This window comes from Micrasema longulum, unplaced genomic scaffold, assembly GCF_059751315.1.
Source record: "Micrasema longulum isolate JH-2025_06_02 unplaced genomic scaffold, ASM5975131v1 h1tg001186l, whole genome shotgun sequence".
NCBI classification, from domain to species: Eukaryota; Metazoa; Arthropoda; class Insecta; order Trichoptera; family Brachycentridae; genus Micrasema; species Micrasema longulum.
In genome coordinates this window covers 435,352-460,268 of record NW_028278373.1, presented here as the reverse complement: position 1 = coordinate 460,268, position 24,917 = coordinate 435,352, and the positions used below count along the sequence as shown (strand labels likewise).

Sequence of the window (24,917 nt, the reverse complement as noted above, 5' to 3'; positions counted from 1 at the left end):
CACTCTGGTAACGACATAAATATCTGATTGTGCAAGTTGGACTCCTAATAAATCTCCAAGGGATTTGATTACATGTGGTAACCGTTCGCTTTTCTTTTCAGGTATGCCTATAATTTCTAAGTTATTACATAAGTTTTACTGTTCACTTCTATTTAGTTTACTTTGAATGTTTACTACAGTTTTTTCAAGTAAATTTACTCTTTCTTTGACATTTTCAATGCTCTTACATTTTTTGTCTAAGGTTAAGATTTTATTAGAGAGATCTTCAATTTTTAAATGACAAAATTCTATACTGCTTTTGAAATCTTTAACTTCTTCATAAATTTTACTCATTTCTCCTAAGAGGACTTTTTTCATATCATTAAGTGCTTCATGAAAGTTATGTTGGTTTCTCTCCGAGCCTTATCGAAGATAATAATTTTACACAGAATACTTATAAAAAATGAGTCTATTTAACTTGTGCAGTCGAGATGACAAGGCGAAATAACACTTTTTAATAGATTTATTTAGATTACAAGTTTATGTACAGCCTAAGTTAATAAATGACAGGTGAGTTCCTCGATTATCAATATGTTTCTTTTTTGGGTGAAGTAGTGTAGTTTACCCTGAAGATGGCTCCTGCAATGGTAGCCAAAACATCGGAACAAATCCAATACACACGGTATCACCCAAAAAAAAAACATATTAATTTTAAATATTTCAATTTTTTCTATTTCCTTTATTTCTTCAGGTAACTCATTGTACAGCTTCAATCCCTTGTACAATGAGTTTTGAGATTCTGTTTTTCTCCTCATTGGTAATCTTATCTTTGTTTACCCCTTGTTTTTTATGTATGACATTGTTGGTTAAATTTTATTATTTTATTTTTTTGTCCCATTAGTTATTTTATGCATAAAAATTGCTACATTATATTTAATTTGTTGCTTTACAGTAAGCAAGCCAATTTATTTGTGCATTATTTAAAAATGAGAATAGATATTTCTTCTGGGTATAATCCTCATCGCCTTATTGGGAAGAATTTGTATATTTTTAATTTATCCTTCATTACATAAAAAAAGAATGAAAGAACAGTAATTTATGTGTGGACATATTATTGTTTTACATATAAGAATACTACTAACATTTCGTAATCTTCCCAAAATTGAATTTTTTTTTAACGCTCTATCCTCCGATTACCTTTCACGGGGAAACGTTATGAAAGTTTGATTGTGTGTTCTTGTTTAGTTTTTATGACATTATGCACATCGTATTTACGCAGCTTTCAAAATGCAAGAAAAAATAATGTTTTAAACTTTAAAATTCATTAGAAAATAAAGTAGGTCATATTATGAATATGCTTTCCGCACAATTAATGGTATAATTTAAAAAAAAACTATGTAGTCTCAAAATCAAAAAGGTAAATGTTATGCTTAGATTTTTTAATAAAATTATTTTAATAAAAAATAAATATTTTATTACAATTACCATCGTGCAAGAAAACCAACTGGTGCAAGATTTTTAAAAAATGTTTTCAGGCGTTGCCCAGTATGTGAAATAATTTGACCAGACGAATCTCTTCACAGCAATAAAGGTTTCAGTACTAAAACTTCACTAAAATCAACAGATGGAAGAATTGAAAAATCGCGGATGTTCGAACATAGGCAAAATGGTAAATGTTACACTGTGTGTAAAGTGGCCACTTAAACCAGCCAATGACAGGTCATAAGCCTTGTAAATGTCTAGACTTTCATATTTCCTTCTCTGAAATGTTCTCCATCCCTGTGATATTTTTTTTTTTTTTTAATGTTGATAAAATGATCATTATGCCATTATTATTTCTGAAAGCATTTTAAACTAGACGGTACGAGTGAGTGAACATTGTGAAAAATAAGTCTTTATTTTTACAAATGATTGTAAGATAGTGGATGTATGCAAAAACGATTTATTTTTAGTTGTGCTACTGTTATTCCCGGGGTGCAAGTTATACTTGGTCAATGCCACGGGTCCAGTAAAGGCCAAAAAAAAGAGTTGTTTTTTTTGTATCCTATAACATACTAACTTTAAGCATATTTGCAACTTGTTTTTTGAATAAAATGAAAATTATTAAATCTACTGCATTCAAAGGATTGCATGTTGGCTTTTGCTGTTGGTTTGAAAATCGGTACACCTCTATTTTAGTTTACGAATTTCCAATTGGTGTACAAAATGGAGGTTATTTTACCAATTAAAACCAAGCTAAATCATTCCATCAAAAACGTTTTGAACATTAACGCACGCCTAACAAAACAAATAATAACTTTTAACTGTACCATGTTGTTCCATAAAACAGTCGAGAATGGAGTGTGTCAAATAGTGAGGCAAATTATCGGTTATGAAAATTAAGTTATTCGATCTTTTTAAAAGTCTTGAATTTTTTTTTGAAGTCACCAGATTTGTTTATCCGACCGGACCTATAAAAAGACCAGGGACAGGAGTGAGAATCTCTATTCGGTATTCACGAAGAAAAATAGTAACAACACCACATTATGTGTTCAGATTGCTGATCAGGAAATCCACAGTAGCACGAAGTGGAAATGATAATACTAAAAACAAAACAAAAAATTCATTAATTATAACCTGAAACTGGGTAGTCCAGTGATTAGGGATAATCCAAGGAAATTTTAAGCGCTGATGGATTAAGCGTAAAAGAAGAAAAGTTACCCTTGCTGAATAGGAGAATATTCTAATTGTGATTTCCAAACATCGAGGAGATAATTTAAATATACAGACTGTAACTGGGGGGGCGGATCATCGGTGGCAAAGCGAGAGGTGACCTCAATGCCTATCTATTTAACTCCCATGTATGTTCAGCGGTATTCAGTCGTTTAAAAGTTATTCATATTTTTAATAATTTTTTCATGTATTTTTTTTTTATAGACGTTAAAAGTTAGTTGAAAAGTTATATTTGCATATGTTTTGGAAAATATTATTTTTTATTTGAAATTAAATCAAATAACGACTCTAAACTGTATTGTAGACACTTGGTTTGGCTACACTTGGGACATCCAGCCTAAAATTGGATTTTTACTAAAAAATCTTAAAAATCTGAATAACTTTAAAACGATTGAATATCGCTGAACATACATAGGGATTAAATCGATAAGCATTGAGGTCCCCCATCGCTCTGCCACCGATGATCCGCCCTCCCAGTTACAGGTTGTATAGGTATATATATTATTTATTCTTTTTGTTAAATGTAGACAAACGCCATGAATAACAAATGAACGCATTATTGACTTTACATTTTTTTTTTACATTTTTTTTTTTTTTTTTTTACATTTTTTTTTTTGCACCACAGTATTTTTAGGTAGAACTTCAGGGATTGTCGCTGGACTTTCAGATCCAAAAGAAGCAAGCCTGTCAGAACAGGTAGTGTTTCCATCAAGCATGTCATGTATTTTTTGGGAGAGGTTGCTTTTATCCAATTAAAATAATTGGTCTAAAATATTGCAATTCCCAACAGCGAGCTGCATTTATGATGCCTAAGTAAGAGACCTTTGAGGTTTCAAAACAGAACCCCCGGCTGGCCAAACGTGCATCTTTGTGAAAAGCCATCTTTCCCAAATTCACAGCTTTTCTAGCATAGGAAATGTTAGCTCTGTCAATCTAGAAATAAAATTGTCCAAAAGGCCAATCAGTAATACAAAAAAATAAGAACGCCATAAAACTGATGAATGATCTGATTATTTTTACCAATCGATTATGCACATCACTAGAGTCGAATCTAGAATGTGTGTTAAACGGAAGTAATAAATATTCTCAAGTCTGCAAAATGAGACTACATATTTCCAAAGCTATTTGAAAAAGTTACCAGTTAAATTTATTTATAATGTGAATCGTGTAGATATAATTTCCTTCATCAAAATTTACTGTAAATAGCGTGATACGTATTTATTTTTAATATTTGGTTTTCATTAGACAAGTAATGACAAATAAAAGTAAAATAACGTATTTAAACTCGTTAAAATAACATTGTAATTATTTCTGTTTCATTTATATTAAAGCTACCAGTCTCAACGACGTCACAAAAGCGATGAAACTCGTCACTGAGTATTCCAAGTTTATGAATTTAAGTATTACTTGCCTTTTACTTTTATTTAAAAAAATGTTTATACGTTAATGTAAAGATAAATAAGAATTAAGTAAGATTTAAGAGGTCTACGGCTAAAATATGTTTTCCAAATGTTTTCTCTCATTGACATTAGGTAAAATATTTCCCTAAAAGACTTACTCTACTACCTACTAAAATTTTCTCAAGTTTTCAAGTCTACATTCTTTAACCCAATTAGTACCATTTTCAAAGTAAATATAAATAAATAACCAAATTCAGAAAATAAGTTTTTTTAAATCAATCAACCTCATCCAAACAACTCATGTCCGAAGGTAATGTCCGAAGAATGAACACTATCAGACTCCCTGACTTCATAACCAACCTCACAGAGTTATCCTCGTGGAAGACATCCTAAAAATGGAATTGCAGCTGTGAATTCACATCACAGAAGGAACAACCCTTTGAAAAACATCCATACATACATACATAAATAGTATTTTAAATCTAGATAAATTTTACAAATATTGATTTTTTCTTTGTTCTTACTTGTTTTCGTACTTTTGTTTTATCTGAATAACTATTTTTTTAGTTTTAAAATTTGGAGGTGTATTTATTATTCAACAAATACAGTGATTTAACTATTAACGCGGCAATATTTGTATTAACTTAAGAATATGGAGGTTTACTAAAAATTAAGTTTAAATATACCGCGTTACAATTTTTATAGTACTCTTCAAGTAAAGGAGGAAAAAAAGATAAGTTTACTTTCATTTATGAAGATGTATTTTGTATATAAAATACACTATAATTGTCTTAGAAGTTCAAAGGAAAAAACACATACTACGAAAAACGATAAAAATATTTTAAATGAATTAAGATTATTAAAAAAAATATATAAATATGGATATTGTGGAGAAATGTTTTTATACTTCGAAAAATAAATTATAAAAAAATATGTCCCTCGAAAAACGCGACATTTTTGGGATTGATAATTGTGACGTCAAGATTCGTGACATTGTTCAATAAAAATTGAAACAGTAAAAACAAGTTCAAAATGAACACGAATCGTAACGTATAAGGGGCGTGACCAATGCAATAACCGTTTCCACGGGAAATCAAAACCATAAGTTCAAAAATATTTTTTCTTCTACTAATAAGTAGTAAAAATAATTTACTACTCGACAGTTTTTCATAGGCCCTTATTACTTTAAAATTGTAAAAAGAGTTATTCTTCCCTAATATATTTAGTAATTAGAGCATGGAATACTCAGGTTTAAAAAAATCTCATTAAACTATTATGACCTTACCAGAAGTCTAACCAGAAACATCTGCGCATGAGGTAAGCATCGCTGTTTATAATAATTATTGCGTCGGTTAGTAAAGAAACATAACTGAAGCTGGCGAGAGAACACAACAACTGTCTCAGGATGAATCGTTTACAAAGAAAAAAATAAGAAAACAGTAATTAAATATTATAATTTGGATGAAGTTGGATTGGCATGGTTTAGCTCGAAGTCTTGGGTCTTTCGTTTTTATGAATATATTGTATACAATTATTGTTTTACCCTTGTTTGTCTTTGCTAAATAGTTTTATGTTATTTTTGTTCGGTTTCTTTCATTTATGTTTCTTCATGTAACTGTTGTAATTGGCTTAGGCCGTATATATAATAAATAAAATAAATAATTTACGTGGGCGTAAAAGTGTTAAGGGTGAAACTGGCGACGCTAGGTCGTATGTCACATATCTTCAAGGCAAGCGTCAAGCCAGAAGAAAATTTAACAGCGATATTTCAGCATAAATATAAAGAGAAATTCCTAGAAACATAGAAGTTCCTATGGTGATTCACCCTGAAAATATTTCAGGCTTTTCCCGAAATTCAGCGATCCGATGAAATGTACTGAGAGTGAAAATAAAAGGAATATTATGTTTGTTAGAGCATTAATTATGCATAATGATACATTCATAAATACGTAAAATGGCACTTAATTACATTTTATGAAAGTGTAATAGGTTCTACAGACAAGAAAATACACGTTAAAATTGTGTCTATCGAGTTGTCTTTTGATTTCTGCGTGGGTTTATCATTTCACTTAAAGCAAAATTATTCATTTCTTTAAAACAAATATTGGTTTTTAAAAGTAATTTTAAAGAAAACATTTCAGTATTATTATCTCGACTAAATCAGGCTTTTAAGGTATCTGTTATTCAAAAGAAATTATTTAACATTTTACAACAGAGATGAAGAACATTTAAGAGAAGGTAATATAGAAGTCTAGGCATCTACAGGGCTTATGACCTGTCAATGGCTGGTTTAAGTGGCCACTTTACACACTGTGTAACATTCACCATTCTGCCTATATTTGAACATCTATATTCCTTCAATTCTTTCATCTGTTGATGTTTGTGAAGTTAAAGAGCTGAAACCTTTATTTATGCGGGTGAGATTCATCTAATTGAATTATTTCACCTACATACTAGGCAACGCCTGAAAATATTAAAAAAAAAATATATTTTCTTTATTACCTTCTCTTAAATATTCTTCATCTCTGTTGTAAAATGTTAATATAAACAGCTCCCCAGGATGTTGAATCCAGTCCTTGTCTACAAAAATTTGGACAAACTCAAAATATTGTCTATTTGAATTTAAATTTTATTAATTCATATACATGTCCATTGCAAAATAAAGTATCTCAATTCATATATACAGAAATCATAAAAATAAATACATTATATTAGGTATTTATAAAAAGAACACGTAGGTTTACATTATATCTTGAGAATTATGTTGAAAAAGTAAGGGAATTTTGTAACAAAAAACCCCCTTAGAGACGTAAAAGAATTATATGTCTAAAATAATATTGATTAATACAGAGATAGTTTTTCCAATAGGCATAACCATTGGCAGGTTGATCCAGTATATTGGAATGTGAAACAGTCTATGTTGACGCTGTCTATGGTAATCCGGAATTTAAAAGCTAATGTTTAATTTCAGGGTTGTCAAAAATACCCGCGCAACAATCAAAAGAAATACGTAGTTAAATACATATTTCTTTCTGGTTTTCAAACGGTCGTAACCATGCATACCCTGAGAAACTCAACGATAAAAAGCCATGGATAGTATCCATTGACCCATTGAACATTATTTAAACTTATTGCGACAGAGAGAAAAAACATTTTTGAGAAGGGAATATGGAAGTCTAGGCATTTACAGGACTTATGACCTGTTATTGGCTGGTTTAAGTGGCCACTTTACACACTGTGTAACATTAACTAATCTGCCCATGTTTGAACATCCACATTTCCTCAACTCTTCCATCTGTTGACTTTTGTGAAATAAAGGAGCTGAAACCTTTATTATGCGGGTGAGATTCATCCGGCTGAATCAAATCACCTACTAGGCAACGCCTGAAAACAATATTTTCTATTCTATTTTTCCTTCTCAAAAATGTTTTTGCAAGCATTTGGACATACTCAAACAGTATTGAACTTTATATTATTAAAATTTAAAGCATTAACTTTGAGGCACAGCGTTTTACTAAATGTTATTTCATATTTGTTTATTACTACTTACCGAGTTTTGTATGATAACTGGTTTTAAAACGTACACGTCTTAGACAAAAAACAACACACAAATTTAACTAACATGCAAATCCTATTATACACATTCACCGTAGTTGTTCATACACTATAATATACATATGCGGTTTATATATATATATATAAGGAGGCAGTATTGCAGAGTGGCTATTTCTTCCTACCCACTCATCTATTTTCATTTTTGGCAGCCAGCTAGGAGGCCGGAATAAGGAAGTTCAGCCTAACGGTAAATTGGACATAAAAATATGTTTTTACGCGCGCTAAAAATTAGAGCTTACATTGTACGGCGAAGTTTCTTTAAAATGTATGAAAAAATAAATTAACATGATTTTCATAAATACGAACTACTTTGCATGTCGTAACTAGTTTTTCGGAATCAACCAATGATGAGAGAGTTTTGATAGGTTTCCGATTTATTGTAAGTCAACTGGAAAATCAGTTAAATTCATCGAGAAGAAGAAGAGCACTTCATGCGTCGAAAAACATAAAACTCAAAAAAATCATATCGCTGATAATACGATACAAAAAAATTAAGAAAAGTAAAAAAAATATTACATTTTCAGAAGTTGTTCTCTATAGGAAGGTTTTAAGTGTGCATCTTTTTAGCTATTTATGGTAGAGAACCACTTTCTAAATTGATTTACGATTTGTATATACCTAACGTTAATTTCTGTACCTCAGAGGCAGACGGATGCAAATCCAAACGTCAAATGTTCAACAATAGCCTAAAGAATCATATTTCTTTAAGTGATTTTTAACAATTCAGACCATTATGAGACTAACATTTTTACAAAATTAATGGACATGATCATTAACTGGATACGAAAATCGAAATGTCATTTCATCAAATTCTGGATTTGCATCCGTCTGCCTCTGAGGTACAAATTTTAAGATTCACTGTTTTAATTTTTTGTTTGTGTAAATTATTTTTTTTTAATCATATTTTTTTTCCTTTATTTATATTTTGATTGAGTTGAATTTTTTCGTCAACGTCAAACCCATAATATATACTATACTAGCGGACCCGACAGACGTTTTCCTGCCCAAACGTTGGCTTGCTTGTTATTGTTTTTTTTAATAGATCAGTAGGTACCTAGGTACTTGTTAGTGATTGAATTTCAAATAAAAAAAATAATAATATTCAAATATTGAATTTAAATAGGTATCTAGGTATTTTTTTATGGTTGAATTCTAAAATATAAAATAATTAATTTTAAAATATAGAATTTTTTCGCTAATGTCACATTCGGCTCGTCTCACCAACAAGGGTTCATTTTATTCATGAACGCAATTTTCAAAAAAGTATTGAACGTTAGTTAATATTATTTTAGTAATACCAAAAATCCAGTAAAAAGGAATAAATGGGAAGAAGTAATAAGGAATGTTAGGAAATAATCTGATTGGGATCCATAAAAAGCGAATGTTGTTTGTAAACATTCAAAAACAAACTTTTTTTAAACACAAAAAAACAACATCCTTTAATTTTTTTTTGTATATAAATATTTAACGTTTTCATTTGTGATTTTTTTTGAAAGTAAATACTCTTTTCCTTTTGTTCCCCTATTTTTTTTGTATCTGGACTGCCTTTTAAAACTAATACATTGTGGTCGCACCGGCAACTTTTAATAAATGCAAATTACACAATTTAATTTCAACGAAACATACTCAAATATTTTTTCTAAACACAGTTATGTGTTTTTTCTTTATGTTACTAATAAAAAACTTATAAAACACATCCGTCATCAAAAGAAACATTATTTTAATAATCTACTTAGCAAATTTTTACAAATGTGACTTAACATATATTGTCAGCGCAACGACGAAATTTAAGTATCTTTAAAACACCCAAGGAGAGTAAAATTACTATGGACAATCCATAATATTATGGCCTTCATAGATTATCCTAAAGTATTCGAATCTATGGAAACCAGGGTACTCATTAATGCAATTGAAAATGCCAGAATGAATTCTAGATACACGAGGTTGATTAAATATATTTACGAAAATGCTACTATTGATGTAAAAGTAAATAAAAGATCGAAAAACAGAGAAAATCAAGATCAAAAACGTCATAAGACAGGGTGACACAATATCTCCAAAACTTTTTACATTAGCCTTGAAAGACGTTTTCAAGATACTAAATTGGAATAACAAAGGCATAAAAATAAATGGTTGGTATTTAAATCACGTCCGTTTTGCAGATGATATAGTAATAATATGTAAAATAGGTAAATGAACCATAGTAAAAGAATTATGCAAAACCTCTAGAAAGATCGGTCTGGAAATAAGTATGGACAAAACCAAAATTTTAAGTTCAATGCCTAGTAACAAACTCCAATCTCCAAATATACATATATGTCAGCTCAGCCAGCCCAAAAACTTAGCTCAACGCAGTCACTTAGTTCTAGCATGTATTACAAGTACAGTTACTTCAACACCTCATCGTAATTCAATTCATTATTTATTTGCCATGTAATAAATACATATTTAACAGCATCCTCCTGAATTCTATCAATCTTTAACTGGGGTAAAAGGTCCGACCCTCAACAACCTAATTCTACATATTTAATCTTTAAAATAAGTCCTTTTTGGACACTAGGTTAAGCCACGCGAGTATTATAATTAACGGGTGAGCGTAGCACATTCCGAGTGCCAGGCGCGGACGGCGTATAGCTCTTGATATTAGAATTAGTGTTGTAAAGAATGAACATTTTACCCTAAGGCACGACGAATCAAATAGATTCACTGCCATACGTACGTAGGTGCATTTTTTTTTAAACTTCGCTGTCTTTGATCAGCTTTTCTAGGTTTAGCTAAATGAGCGTTTGGCGTTTTACTTTTAAGTGTGATGGATTAGATTCATTCTTTGCCAAGCAAAAATGTATAGGCAAATAATAAATGTATCAATTAAAAGAGCAATTGATTGTGAATGTGTAATTAATTTTGATACGAGTGTAATTAAAGCTGCGAATCAATTTATTAAAATTATTCAGGTCGATAAACGAGACTGGAATGTAAAACAGGAATTTGATTATGCCCGGTATTCATGGTGAGTTCATGTACATACGTGAACCCGATGACAACTTGCACACCCTTATGGTATATATCGTAAAAATGGCGAAAAACTGACTGCCTGACTTAACTTTTTTTAAATAAAAAATTACCATAACTTAAAAAAAAAAACAATTCCAAAACAATTGGCCGGCGTAGGTAAGACAGGTTATATATTAAGATATTAAGGCTTTGTAGGATAATCGATATTTAATAAATTTCCAAAATTAATTATATAAATATATATTAAAGTATTAGAGTATTACCAGTGAAAAAAAAAACAGCCCTTCGCATTTTTAATTATTGATCAATAAAATTACAATTGGGAAATTCAGCTCCACGGGAAGTTGGATACTGAAAATGTATTCTTTGGCGTGGGTAAAAAATAGAACACAAAAATGTACGGCGAAGTTTCTTGAAAATGAATGAAATAATAATAAAAACAATTTTACTAAAACGAACTACTTTGCATGAAGTCATTAGTTCTTTGAATCAGCCAATGATAAGAGAGTTAAGATAAATTTCTGGTTTTCGACAAGTAAACTGACTAATCAGTAGAACTCATCGACAAAAAGGGGAAGAGAACTTGAGACGTCACACGCGAAGTAATTTAAAAAATACAAAATTTTAGGAAATCATAGCGCTGATAATACGATATGTTTAAAAAAAAATTAACATAGTTTAGGAGTCAATTGGCAAAAAAAATAAATAAAAATACCACTAAACTTTCTCATTCTCGTCAAAACAATGATGATAATTTTATTTTATTTAATGTAATTTATACACGGCCTAAGAAAATTACAACAGTTACATGAAGAAACATATCGTTGGGATCGTAGAACAACGACAGATATGCGATATTGACATTCTTTTATATTTGATATTGAAAAAAATAAAAAAAGGTCTTTTTTTAAGGTTTGAGAAAATCATATGTACATAAACATCCAGTTATACAACTAACCTAAGTATTAAATGGTATACTTTTGTACTTTTTAAGTTGTGACATTGAGTGCCAAAAAAAAATTTAAACCGCTATCACGTAAAGTTGAAGAAAATCACGTGCTTCGGTGTTTTACGATCCGGACGATATATACAAGAATCTGAACATAAAGAACATCAAATAATGAAGCAAATACAAACAAGAGAAACAAAATAATGGTACACAGTAAATTCATAAACACGATAAACACATAAGACTTCGAGCTAAACCATGCCAATCCATCTTTATCCAATACTGTTTTAGCGGTGAACAGATTTACGAAAAGCTGTAAAATCTATCCCAAAGTCTTTCAAGTTGTGTGACGAATTGACTAATTATTTTTTTATTGCAAGGAAAATGTTTTAACTGTTCTTCATACATTTGAAATAGAATATCATTTCTTTATTTATTTTTTTACAGATTGTTTATACATATAATGAAAGCACCTATCAATGAATTAATTGTTCTATCTGGTTTCGAAGCAATTTGAGGAAAAATCTCTTGGATTTATTGTTGAAGTGATAAAATTAACATGATTCTTATCTTTTAAAGATATTTTATTAAATTACTATGCAAAGTGTAACATTTTCTTATCACTGAATAAATAATCGAGGTCTTTCCTAAAAAAACGCCAGAACAACAAAGTGAGATCTTGGAAAACTGATGAAAATTTTCCGTAAAATGAATTATGCGCGAAGAACAATTTGCCGAAAAAGGTAGTTCATTTTTCCATCCATTTTGAATTTAATATTTCCGAGACTCGAGTGGGAGTATTAGCATATGAGATCATTTCTTGTGAGATATTAATTTACAGAATCTCATTTGCCCTTTTCCTTATATAACATTGCGATTTTAAATTTAATTTGATTAAATCTGGTGAAATCTAAAACAAATGTAAAAGAGAATCTGAAAACACAGTACGCGAAACAAATTCTAGCTACTACGCCACGGAGATATTTTACATGGCATATTTTATGTATGGTGTCAACACAGACATTACTTTTAAACTTTTTACAATAATATTTGTCCTACAACTACCATCACACCATTTCACCGTAGGGGTAGGCAGAGAGAATGGACCACCACACACGTCTATCTTGGCATATATTCCAATCTTCTTCCACATCCATGCATCTTGTCATACACGCCCCTCGGTTCTGTCTGCTTTTGACATGACCAAACTTAAGATTTTGGTTTATTTGATCATGCCACGTCTTCCTTTGTCGTCTTTCTCTTACTTTACCGTTAATTTTTGTCATATTTACTTGTTATACCATTTTTTCGTAATAAGTGATTTTAATTTGTTAATAATTGAGTAAGTTATAAAAAAAGGGTATTGTACATAAACTTTGATGATGTAGGTGTATAATGTTTTTTATTATAAAAAATAAAAAATAAGTTGTACGTGTGTACTTATTGAATAAGATTTATTCCTAAGAGATTATTCGCAAAAGCTGAGAGAGTATCATGAAAAATGACAATTTTATTGTTTCGGCAGTATATATTATATTCCCGACACATGCGGGCCATATGTGTGTGGTATGTAGCATTATTTGAAAACAAAGGCAGTTAAAATATTTCCCGATGTCTGAGTGTTCTCAATCCCGCATTTATTTGTATTTTATTTAGAAGGTTAGTATTTACTTTGTAGTTTAATATTTAATACAGAAATTTTATATCGAAAACAACGCGGCGTTTTATCAGAGAATTAAAATGAAAAAGAGTTAGAAGTTGCTGGTAATTTGAATTTGTCCGGCTGTGTTATTTTTATATGTTATTCATTGTTTTTATAAATGTAAATAATATTATTAAGTCAGTATAAATATAATCTTCACCAACAAGCTACAAAAAGTGGCTTGGTGGGATTTTAGTTTTAGTAAAAATATAACAAGTGAAATTTTTTTAAATGGTAAAAATGTATAATTATGCTATTAAATCAAAAAAAAAAAAAACGTGGGTTAGAAATTTGGAACTTATACAAAAGGTACTATAATAACTTTTTTTGAACAGATTCTATTGAATTTATATGGTTTTGATATTGCGGACTCCATACGCATGAGGCATACTCAAGATTACTGCGAATCAAACTCATATATAGACATATGACAGTTTTCGGTTTTTTAAAGGGTTTGGTTACTCTCTTTAGGAACCCCAGTAGCTTAAGTAACTTACGAGTTATGTAATCTATATTATGTTTAAAATTTCATTTTGTGTCAAAATAAACCCCGAGATCCTTAATAATGTTAACTCTACTTAATATTTTATCACCAAGAGAGTAGTCAAAAAATATTGGGTTAATTTTACGAGTAAAACTGATGAGCACTGAGCACTTTTTAATGTTCAATTGCATATCGTTTTTATGGCACCAACTCAATAAAGTTTGCAAATCAGTCTGCAATTTAACACAATTTTCCATTCTATCAGTTTTATTAAATATTTTCAGGTCATCAGCATACAAGAGAGACATACATTTTAATTTATTTGACAGGTCGTCAATAAAAATTAGAAATAACAATGGACCTAGGTGAGACCCTTGGGGAACTCCGGAAGTTGGAGAATAGGGCAGTGACTCATGACCTCTAACCATTACAACTTGACACCTATTTGATATATATGACTGAATCCAACGCAGCTGGTCACTATGGATACCAATATTTTCAAGTTTTGTTCTCAGAATGCGATGATTAACTTTATCAAACGCCTTGCTAAAGTCCGTATAAATTGCGTCGACTTGTTCCCTGGAACCTACAGTGCTATGCAAAAAGTCCACATATTCCAGTAAGTTTGTGGTGGTTGATTTTTTACTCACAAATCCATGTTGTTGGGAGCTAAGTACTTGTTTTAATTGACAGTAGATATATGGGTACGTTATAGACTCAATTTTTTTTACTAAAACAAGATAAAATGCATATTGGACGATAGTTACAAATGTCGGATTTATCACCGTTTTTAAAGAAAGGGGTAACATTTGCTATTTTTCAGAGCTCTGGAAAGACTCCACTTTTTCAAGATTTGTCAAAAATTATATTTTATGGTTTTATTAAGCTCAAAGCACACATTTTAACGAATAATGGTGGAATGCCATTATGTCCATGTCCTTTTTTAACGTCTAAATTTTTTGAAGTAAATACCAGTTAATGAAAACACATTCAATGTAATTGAATTTGATGGGTCATTACTATTATGCGGACTGTTTGATCGAGAAAATACGGAGCTAAAGATGTCGGAAAATAGTTTAGAAATTTCATGACTATCAGTAGCTTGTTCGTTATTAAAGTGCATAGCCTTTGGGATAATATTGGATACTTTTTTAGAAGAAGCGTAGGACCAAAACATATTTACGTTACTACTTATCGATTCTTCGACAGAAGCGATAAAAGAATTATAGCATTCTCGTATACGTTTTTTTGCTCTTTTTCTTAAAAGTCCAAAAGATTCGTAGTCCCTAGGGTTTTCATATTTTTTAAAACGTATTCTAAATTTATTTTTTTCTTTGATAAGTTTGATAAGGCATCTACAGGGCTCATGACCTGTTATTGGCTGGTTTAAGCGGCCACTTTACACACTGAGTAACTTTCATAATTCTGCCTATATTCCTTCGACTCTTCCATATGTTGACGTAGTTAAAAAGCTGAAACCTTTGTTGTTGCAGGCGAGTTATTATTTATTAATTATTCCACCTTCAAACTAAGCAACGCCTGAAAATATTTTCAATTTTTTGTACTTCGATTGGCGGAGCATTTTTGATGAATCCACTTAGTCCAATAAGAATCCACCCCGTCCATTAGGCGCGGAAAGTGAATGATAATGGTGGCACATTTACTTCCTTATTCATAATATCTAAACAGTTCTATTTATTATTTTTTCATACGAAGATACATAAAAAAATAATTACGCATCCCTTATTCTACGATGTCATGAGACCCGTGTTAAGTTGAGATACAACATAATAGAAAGTGAAAGCATAAATATTGTTAAGGAATACTACAAATAAAAATTATTACATAAGCATTAATTTCAATTACAACACCCCTAATAGTTTCATACATAAATCTATACAATGTCTCGCAGTAGTCTCCTGAGATGATGTCTTCCTTTAGACAGGACCTAAACTTGTAAACCTCTTCTGAAAATGGCTTCTATTTTGAAGAACTTAATATGTTCATCAAGGACATTAAACGTTTTCGGGGCTACAAAAGAGAATTTTCTCAGCGCGAAAATCGCACGTGTTTTAATGTCCATGTATACAAACTAATAACGTTTTAACTCATGATAATTTTAGCTTATAATATTTGAATCGGCTTATGGTCCCGTGGTTTGTGTTGCGGACTCACGGATCAGAGGTCCGAGGTTTGAACTTCACTCTACCTCAACTTAATTCCCATTTCATAATAGTGAGTTACTTACAACTCGTTGAAAATGGCCATCAAAATTGAAATATTTGGGTAAATTATAAGAAAACTAATATTTCTTTTCTTAAAAAAAAATGTTCTGTGAAATGTATACTTGAATGAACTTGTGCATATATACAATGTTTACATTTAATGATTCCATTTTTAAAATTGCATTTTTTATTTAGTTTTGGTTAGACTGTAAGAAATCGCTTATGGCAATAAGTCCGCCATTTACTTATGTACACCTTTGTTATTTATTTGTATGTAAAACATTGCATATTACGGTTAATAAAGATTTAGTATTATCATAAAGGCATAGAACATCTTTATTACATATGGGTACAAAGGTTTTCACGGTCACTGTTATCAATCTGTTTCTTTTTTGGGTGATTTTGTAGAAAAAGTATGTGTTCAAGCACTAGTAATTTGTACTGTGTCGCAGTCAGTAGTTTACAGTACAAAACACTCAGTTTACCCCGAAGATGGCTCCTGCAATGGTAGCTAAAGCGTCGGGACAAATCCAACAAAGACGGTATCACTCAAAAAAGAATCAGATTGATGTTTATTATAATCCAAAAAATCGTTTTCCAAATAAACACATTTTATAAGAAGAGAGTTTTTTTATATTTTATTAATCTTTGGGTGGGATGAGATAATAAAATATTACCCTTTGTCCGTAAAGTACGAGGGTAAGAATTTTACCTTATCGTGATTTGTTGATCAAACTTTTTGAATTTTTGCAATTTTTGTATACTTCTTGACAGCTCTAATCGAGAAATATTAAACAAAACTTTAATATTTCTGTCGCAACACGTCGGCAGTAAAGCTATCAGAAATGTAATAAAAAAGTTTCGGAACATTAATCTTCCCGTGTCTTTTTTTAAATAAAAATATAGAAGAAATTTCATTGTACATCCGTAGTTAAGAAACACGACGGGTATTAGAATTAAACTGATACAATTTGTACGAAATCCGGAAATAAAACCTCGTTCTTAAACAATCACTAAATTAATTTTAGTTTGTAGGAATCTACACCCAGAATAAATGTATTTGATTCAAGAACTGGATTATTCTAGCATGAATTTTGCACTTTGTCCAGGCGGGTGAAGAATATGAAATGTGTGAAATAGAACCAGAACCTTGGACAAGTGTTTTGGACTTAATAGCTGCTTTCAGGTAAAAACCCTCAGTAAAGGAATCGAGTGGAAATATGTTTGCCTCGTTATGTAGTGGTTGCGCATTAGTCTACCGTTTTAAATTCCCTAAGTTCGATTTTTGGCAGGGTGAATGGAAAATGGTGAATGAAAAACGGTATAAGGTGGTTTGATTTTATAACTAACATTGAAGTCCGATAACGGACGCAGCAGCCTCCTATAACGAGCGTCTTGAGAATGCGGCAATGGACCTGGCTTGGACACGTGCTGCGCATGCCTCAGGAGAATCTAAACCCAAGTAGCCTCTTCTTGTAACCTGCGGGCTCATGCCGTCCTAGAAGGCCGTCGATGACAATCTTTCGACTTTATTCGGTGGAATTAAGGGGTGCTGGATTGACGGGGGAAGAGGCGAAAACGCTGGATGGCGATTGGGTCTTCTGGAGGCAAATGGTGATGTCCACATGCTTCACTTAGAAGTGGTTGTGGAAAAGAAGAAGTAGAATGGAAAATACCTGTTTTCAATATTTCTGAACTGAAATATTTCATTTCAAAGCTTATGAAAAGTTTTGTAATCATTTAGGCAAATTTATTATGGCCAATCAATTTAATACCAGCCAGTGAAAAATTCACTTCCATCTTTTCCACCATCCAATGAAGTGTATATAATGAACTTCTGGATTACCTTCTCAGATGCGGTGTGCGGTAAGTTGTGGGCAAGCTGCGATATTTCGTTGCTTTAGACTGGCGCCTAAAATGGGAGACTGATTGTGAGAATCCAGTGCCCTATGTATAACTGAGTGCGGAATAGGTTGTGATAATAAAGTTTAAGCTTTTTAAAAAATACATCATCTTATTGCTATTCAAACCCGATAGGCAATGTATTGGCATTACAAATTCAGTTTATCAACAGGTTTTAGTGGCCGATCGAAAAAAGATTTTCAGTAGGAACCTAAATCGAACTTCGGCTTTTTTCTAAGTTTCAGCCGAAAGCAAAACCAAAACATATTTAAATAACAATATATTTATTTTTTGGGTTATACCGTGTGTGTTGGATTTGTTCCGACGTTTTGGCTATCATTGCTATCTTTAGGGTAAACTGTATGTTTTGGTGTATTTGCACATTAACTTACTATTACTTCTCAGCTTAGTTAAGATATCTATAAAATAATTATTTTATTTGCCTCTGTTGAGATATTGGTCTGTTTACATATTAGATTTAGATCTCATATTTGAAATAAGTATTTTTTATACATTATTTAAAATATTAATAACACTTTGTGTACTTTTTGAAATCGCTTTTTTCAAACTTATGTACATTATCAACCCATGAAAAAAAAAACAATTTACTAATTGAAACATTTTGGTTTTTTCCTAATAAATATAGATTATTTCTTAAGCAACATTAAATTTGATTCTCTGGTCAGTTAACCTAGAACCTAGAAGTTTGGAAACACTTAAAATATTGTTATTTAAATATACATCTATAGGTATATAAAATAAATCAAAAGCGAAAGACAAATCATATTACCTACATCAGGAGGATACGCGGTCTAACTTTTTTTCATAGAAGCGTATTCTCGTATTTTCTTCCGGGATTATGACACAAAAGCGATAATTTTTTTTACGCAGTAAAGAAATTTACTATTGGCGTGTTTGAATAAAAAGTGTTTTATAGAAGCGAGAACCATTCAAAAACCCTTTAAAGCGCCTAGTTTTATCTGCAATCTTCGGACATACGGTATAAAAATAAGATTACCGTTTTTTGAAAAAAAAAATAAACCTGCTGCTGACACACAAAATTTACTTACTACCTTTTCCTTAAAAAAGTTAATTGAAATCGGGTGAGTTTCGGGGTGCAAAATACGGGTATACGAGACTTCTGTTTAAAAAAAAAAGTTAGGCATAATCAGTCCGATGTCCAGTTGTCTTTTAGATAAAGTATTTGCGAGAATGTGACAAAAAAACTATGTTCAAATCCGTTTAATCATACCGCTCTCGGGCCGCATATCCATTTAACTTAACTCAATAAAAAGTCAATTTGTACTAAAAACGATGTGGTTATATCAAAATTGCTTTATTTAACATATATTTCAGTTAAAATAAATATGTTTACATAGATATAGTATGTAAATAAATCTGAGAATAATAATTTACTTAAATAAAGCTGGTTTGATCTAAAATATATCTTGTGGATTTGGATGGAAAATTATACAGCTGTGCCACATCATGATATATATTTGCATAACAAACACAGAACTGGGGTAGAGTGATCGCAAAAAGATACTATGCGTCTGTAGTGAACTTTTTTTTTGAATAAATAGTTGGTTTGACTAACCGCAGTTTTATTGTAAGATTGCGTAAAATTAAATGAAAGATTCACTCACATTTATCTGAGGTATTAATAATAATATATAATATATAATTACAAGATTATACAAAAAGTAATTTGTTTAAGTATAACACTGAATAAAATAACTGTGACACTAATTTATATTAAGTGGGTATTTGAAAGTCGATAAAGAGCTAAACTCAAACGAACTGTGATCAACAAGGGACACGGAGAATCTGCCGTGCCTTTATCGTGCCAATGTCATGCAGTTTAATTGTACGCCATACGCTTGGTGTTGCAAGCGGTTAAAATGCAGCTTGTAATTTCGTGCCCATAAAGCTCCTCCCCCCCCTCAGTGAAAGCGTTACTTCCTTAATTTAAATATGTTGACATATTTGTATCAGGAACCTTACGCTGAACTCATTTGTCTTACAAATTGCAAACGACTTATGTGAATTGACGAGTGACAGTAGTCTAGAACCACCTATGCGAATGAAGTTGATCAAAAACCAGTCGAATTTATCTCAAATGCAACATCGTCACTTCAGCTGTCAAACTTTCTCCATGTAAAACGTTCGGCATTTATCTTTAAATGAAGAGTATTTCAATTTCATTTTAGATAATATAATTCAAAATTAACAGCAGTGCAGAATGTTATGATTTCGGTATAGCGAGAAATTTGAAAATAATATGTTCAAAAACCAACCAATCGTTTCTGAAATAAAAATAATTTTAAAATCATGTTTTCCTTTTACGATATCAAAAAAAAATTACATACAAAGAGTGTATATTATTATTTATATCACTACAGAGATGGGTAGAATTTTTGTTTCAAGATTATGGATATTCGAGCGTTTACAGGGCTTATGACCTGTCATAGGTTGGGTTCAAGTGGCCACTTTTATGTAGATACTACAACATTCCCCATTCCACTTATTAGCGAATATCCATATCGGTGACATTTTTGGTTTTTTGTATATATGTCATGAAACAAGGAAAGCTTTCGCTAGCGTAGTGATATAAATAAAAAATACCTACTCCCCCTTGGGATAAAACCCAGAATTGTGTGTGTATAAATATGTAAATATACCAAAAATAATATTGAGTGTATATTAAATGAATCATAAATTTTTAAAATACATTGATCGAATAGGTATTACATATTTAGTATTTTTTTTAAATCATTAACCTTAAGAAACATTTCCGTTCTTATGATTTACCCAAATATTTACTTTTGAGGGCCATTTTCAACTAGTTGTAATTAACGCACTATTAGAATATGGGAAACAAGTTATGGTAGAGTGGAATTTGAACCACGGACCTTACAGCCATGAGTCCCAGAAACTATCTACGGGACCACAACCCGATTTAACATGCCAATGTGATCTAGTGAAATCTTTCTGTTTATCAGTAAACAATACATAGCGGAAAAAAAAAACGTTTAAACTGACACAAAAGTCACAAACAAATACGTGTTGCCTATTTTTCATTCGCTTTACAGTGAAATTGTAGAAGGTTTTTCAAGAATACAAATTTGAAAAAGCAATCGAGATGACCACTTGACTATTGTCGAATGTGTGACAAAATGTAATGCCTTTTTAGCATAAGACCCATTTTCTCAGTTAAACAGTTTTTTTGATTAAAAAAAAATCACGGTGATATACAAATTCAATATAATGTACAATTATTGTATATTCATGTTTTTAATTACGTAAAAAAAAAAAATTGTTCCTTTGTACCGTAATAAACCCTTCTATTTTCTTTTATAAATATTCCTAAATTTATTAAATATACAAAAAGTTTAGCGAGTGCCATTGAAGAAAAAAACAATTAAAGAAATTTAAACTTCTTTCATAAAATAATTCGTATGAATAGAAACATGTTTTTCTGTAAGCATAATGATGTGTCATTGTTGTTTTTAATTTTGGAACGATGTAGGTCTGGTTCTGACATTTCGTGACAAAACATGATTTATATTGTACTGATGGATTTGAAGTAAACACATATATAAAAAAAAACGATTTTATATCTAGAATAACATATTTGCAGATATTTTGTAATTAGGCTCACAACTATCCCTTCTTGATGAAATAAACATAAAAAACAGTAATTTCGAAAAAGCTTTTACCTAATACAGTATAAGAAACAAATAATGTATTTATAATTAATTACAGCAATTGATATCGTCGGCGAAAAATTAAAAAGGGTAAGAGAAGAATTGAGAATATGAATAGCATTTTTTTACGCAATGTTTGTTCAATTATATGAACTATGAATATATTGTAAAAAAATAGAAATACGAATTATTTTTATTTGTACTTTGTTCCTTACAATACGTTCTCCTAGTCGATATTAATAATGTTTTTTAATGATTTCATAGCTTCCACGACATCAAAACATATTTAATTATATTATTTTATCGTCTAGTTTGTTTGTTCTTTCTTCATCTCGAAATTAAATGCAGTATTATTTCGATATAATAAATAAATAAAAATAAGTTTTACTCACGCGATGAATCATATCTGATGCCTCCAAACTCTTCGAAGCACTTCAGCAGAGCTGCCGTTCCAGGAGACGTCTGTGGCCAGCACAGGATGCCATCCCAGAACACAGGACAACTACCTTCAGGCTGGGCTGCCGCAGCTCTATAGGCACACGCCATCTCCTGGCTCTTGTTGACAGACTGGAGAAAATCAAGATCCAGCTCTCCAAACTCATGCCCAAAGAAGCCACCATGCTTTGTAGGATCCAAGGAAAGATGGGTACTCTTAGAGTCTAAATTCAATTCATTTTCAGTGTCATCAAGGCTTTTCAGAACCGTATCCAAGACTTTTGCTGATTCTGTCACTGTGTCTAGCAACTTTCTTCCAAATCCATTGGCCGCCTTCAAATCACTCGTTTTCAAAATCTTATCAAGAAACACACTCATTTTAAAACGATTTAGTTCACTGTTTTCTCGAAATATTTGTACGTCACAAAAAACACAAATTTCGTATTTATGGAATCATTTTTAACTAATCCGAATTACATTGCCTACATTAAATTTACTTTGAAAACTTTTTGGGAATCATTTTTAAACGTTTATTTGAAATCTAATAATAATCTCTCGCGTGTCGAAATTTAATAGGATCCGCAAATAAACTGGAAAAACTCTTAGTTTTCATTTGATTTACTGTTCAGTTGTTGGAGTTGTAAAATATTATCATCAGTTTTAAAGTATGACTTTAGTTCTGGGTGTAAAAGTTATGATTTGATTTACAGGCGGAGAAGTTTTCACTTAGCAGTTGATTTTTAATGGGAGTGCAAGATAACTGGTGTATATAATATATCTAGTTTGTGGAGCCTGACGTTCGCTGGTTGAAGTAATCACTTAGACTGCGGTACCAGGTGCTCCAGGGTCTGCAGATATGGCGTCTTAGTTAGGTTTATGTGGCGTCATCTTTGTCAACAAAAGATAAGAGAGGAAACTGGTGCTTATAGTTAGTTTCTCCAGCCAGAAACAATATTACGAATTGTCAGATTGTGTGCTCTTCTGTTGAAAAATTGCGGTCTGGAAAAAAGGAAAAATACTTTTTATTCAAAATACCATAAATTATAAAAAGTACATATTTATTATTAAACAATCAAAGAAATATAAATATTTTACAAGTCAATAAAATATTATGGTTTCTATTGTTATTTACTGTATACACAGAATACAGTAATTAAAAACTGTTTTGAATATGGCGAAATATCAATAAATATGGCGAAATATCAATACTAGATTTTAATCATAGAGGGGTACATGCATTTTCAAATATTCGACATTCTCAACATATTTTAATAATACCTAGCTCAAATAAAATAATTAATAAATTGAAATAAAAAAAATAATGATAATGTTAAGCCTACCCTAGCAGTAGATGGTACGAAGCATATACAAAAAGTAAGAGTACTGTTTGGCTCTCGTGCTGTGAGATTTTTTTTTCCAAAAGTTGGCACTTATTGGTAGTGGGGGGTCTCTTGAACACATTGAGCACTGGCGACTCTCGTTAGTTCCAAAACTTGGCTCGTAGTGTTCGTTTCTGTGGAAGATGTCAATAAAAAATCTCGCCAAGTGCGAGGTCCACGCTGTCATAAGGTTCCTTCTTGCTGAAGGAAAAACTCCGACTAAAATTTTTGCACGGATCAAAACTGTTTATGTGACTTTGTGACTGGTGATAAAACATGGGTTGCTCAAAAGACATCACAGTGAAGGCATACTAGCTCCCCATCTGCCAAACAATTTAAAACCTCAATTTTGACCAAAAAAATCATGGCATCTGTGTTTTGGGACCAAAAGGGGATAATTTTGATTGATTTTTTGTCTCAAAGGGAGACAAATACTGTAGTACGATACTATGAGATCCTATAAAAGCTGAAAGGAGCAATTCAAAACAAACGAAGGTTGTGTGTTTGTTGCACGACAACGCCCGCCCGCACACGGCTAATGCCACCAAAGCGCATTTGAACTCGTTTGTTGGGACATTTTGAAGCACCCTGCATATTCCCCTAACTTAGCGCCTTAAGATTTTTATCTTTTCACCTTCTTGAAGACTCACATTGGTGAAAAAAAAAACTAACCCATAAAGAAGTGAAACAAGAGGTCTTGAAGTGGACGAAGGAGATGACGGGAGAGTTCTACGAGTAAAGCATCAGAAAACTTTTGCCACGACATACAATTTGCATAGAACGGTAAGGCGACTACGTGGAAAAATAAGTAATATATTATAAACAAGCTGTGATTTTTTTTTCGATGTTTTAAATTTATTAATCTTACTTTCTGGATATCGCTCGTATATACAGTTTGAAATATTGATCGATAGAAATAAAAAAAGGTAATTAGTTTAAATAAACTACTATAAACTCAACAGATGTCATCCATGAGGAAGCGTAAAATAATGTGAAAGTACACCTGGTTTAACAAAATATACAACTTCTGAAATCTGTAGAAATGTGGAAATCGCAAACATCAGGAAGTGAATAAGCCAATGACGGGTCATAAGACTTGAAAATGTTTCTTGGGTTGAGATATTTGTCAGATAAATAAAATAAAATTGATAAATAAATTAAATAACTGTGAAGAAAATATGAACATCTAGTAATTACCAGGTTTACTTTAAGCACAATGCCTACGTTTAGACATGTATTATTATGTTTTTCATTTTTTAATTCGACCCCTAAATGTTGTGAGGAAGCATATCTGACACTTTTTTTATGTAAATGTATTTCAAATCATTATTTATTTATATAAAATACATTTAAAAAAAGGCTTTCCTAATTTGATGAGGCAAAAAGCCCTGCAATAAGTCGGGATCCAACATA

General features: G+C 31.2%; 1 long non-coding RNA gene across 1 annotated transcript in view; it reads right to left on the bottom strand.

The window, feature by feature from the left end:
* Positions 1-22,082: 22,082 nt before the first annotated feature.
* The window catches only part of LOC148276597 (uncharacterized), a 223,647-nt gene continuing 220,812 nt past the window's right edge, over positions 22,083-24,917 (bottom strand). The window contains exon 3 of the long non-coding RNA XR_015823697.1: positions 22,083-23,124. This is a non-coding gene — a long non-coding RNA (uncharacterized LOC148276597). The remainder of the gene's footprint in view (positions 23,125-24,917) is intronic.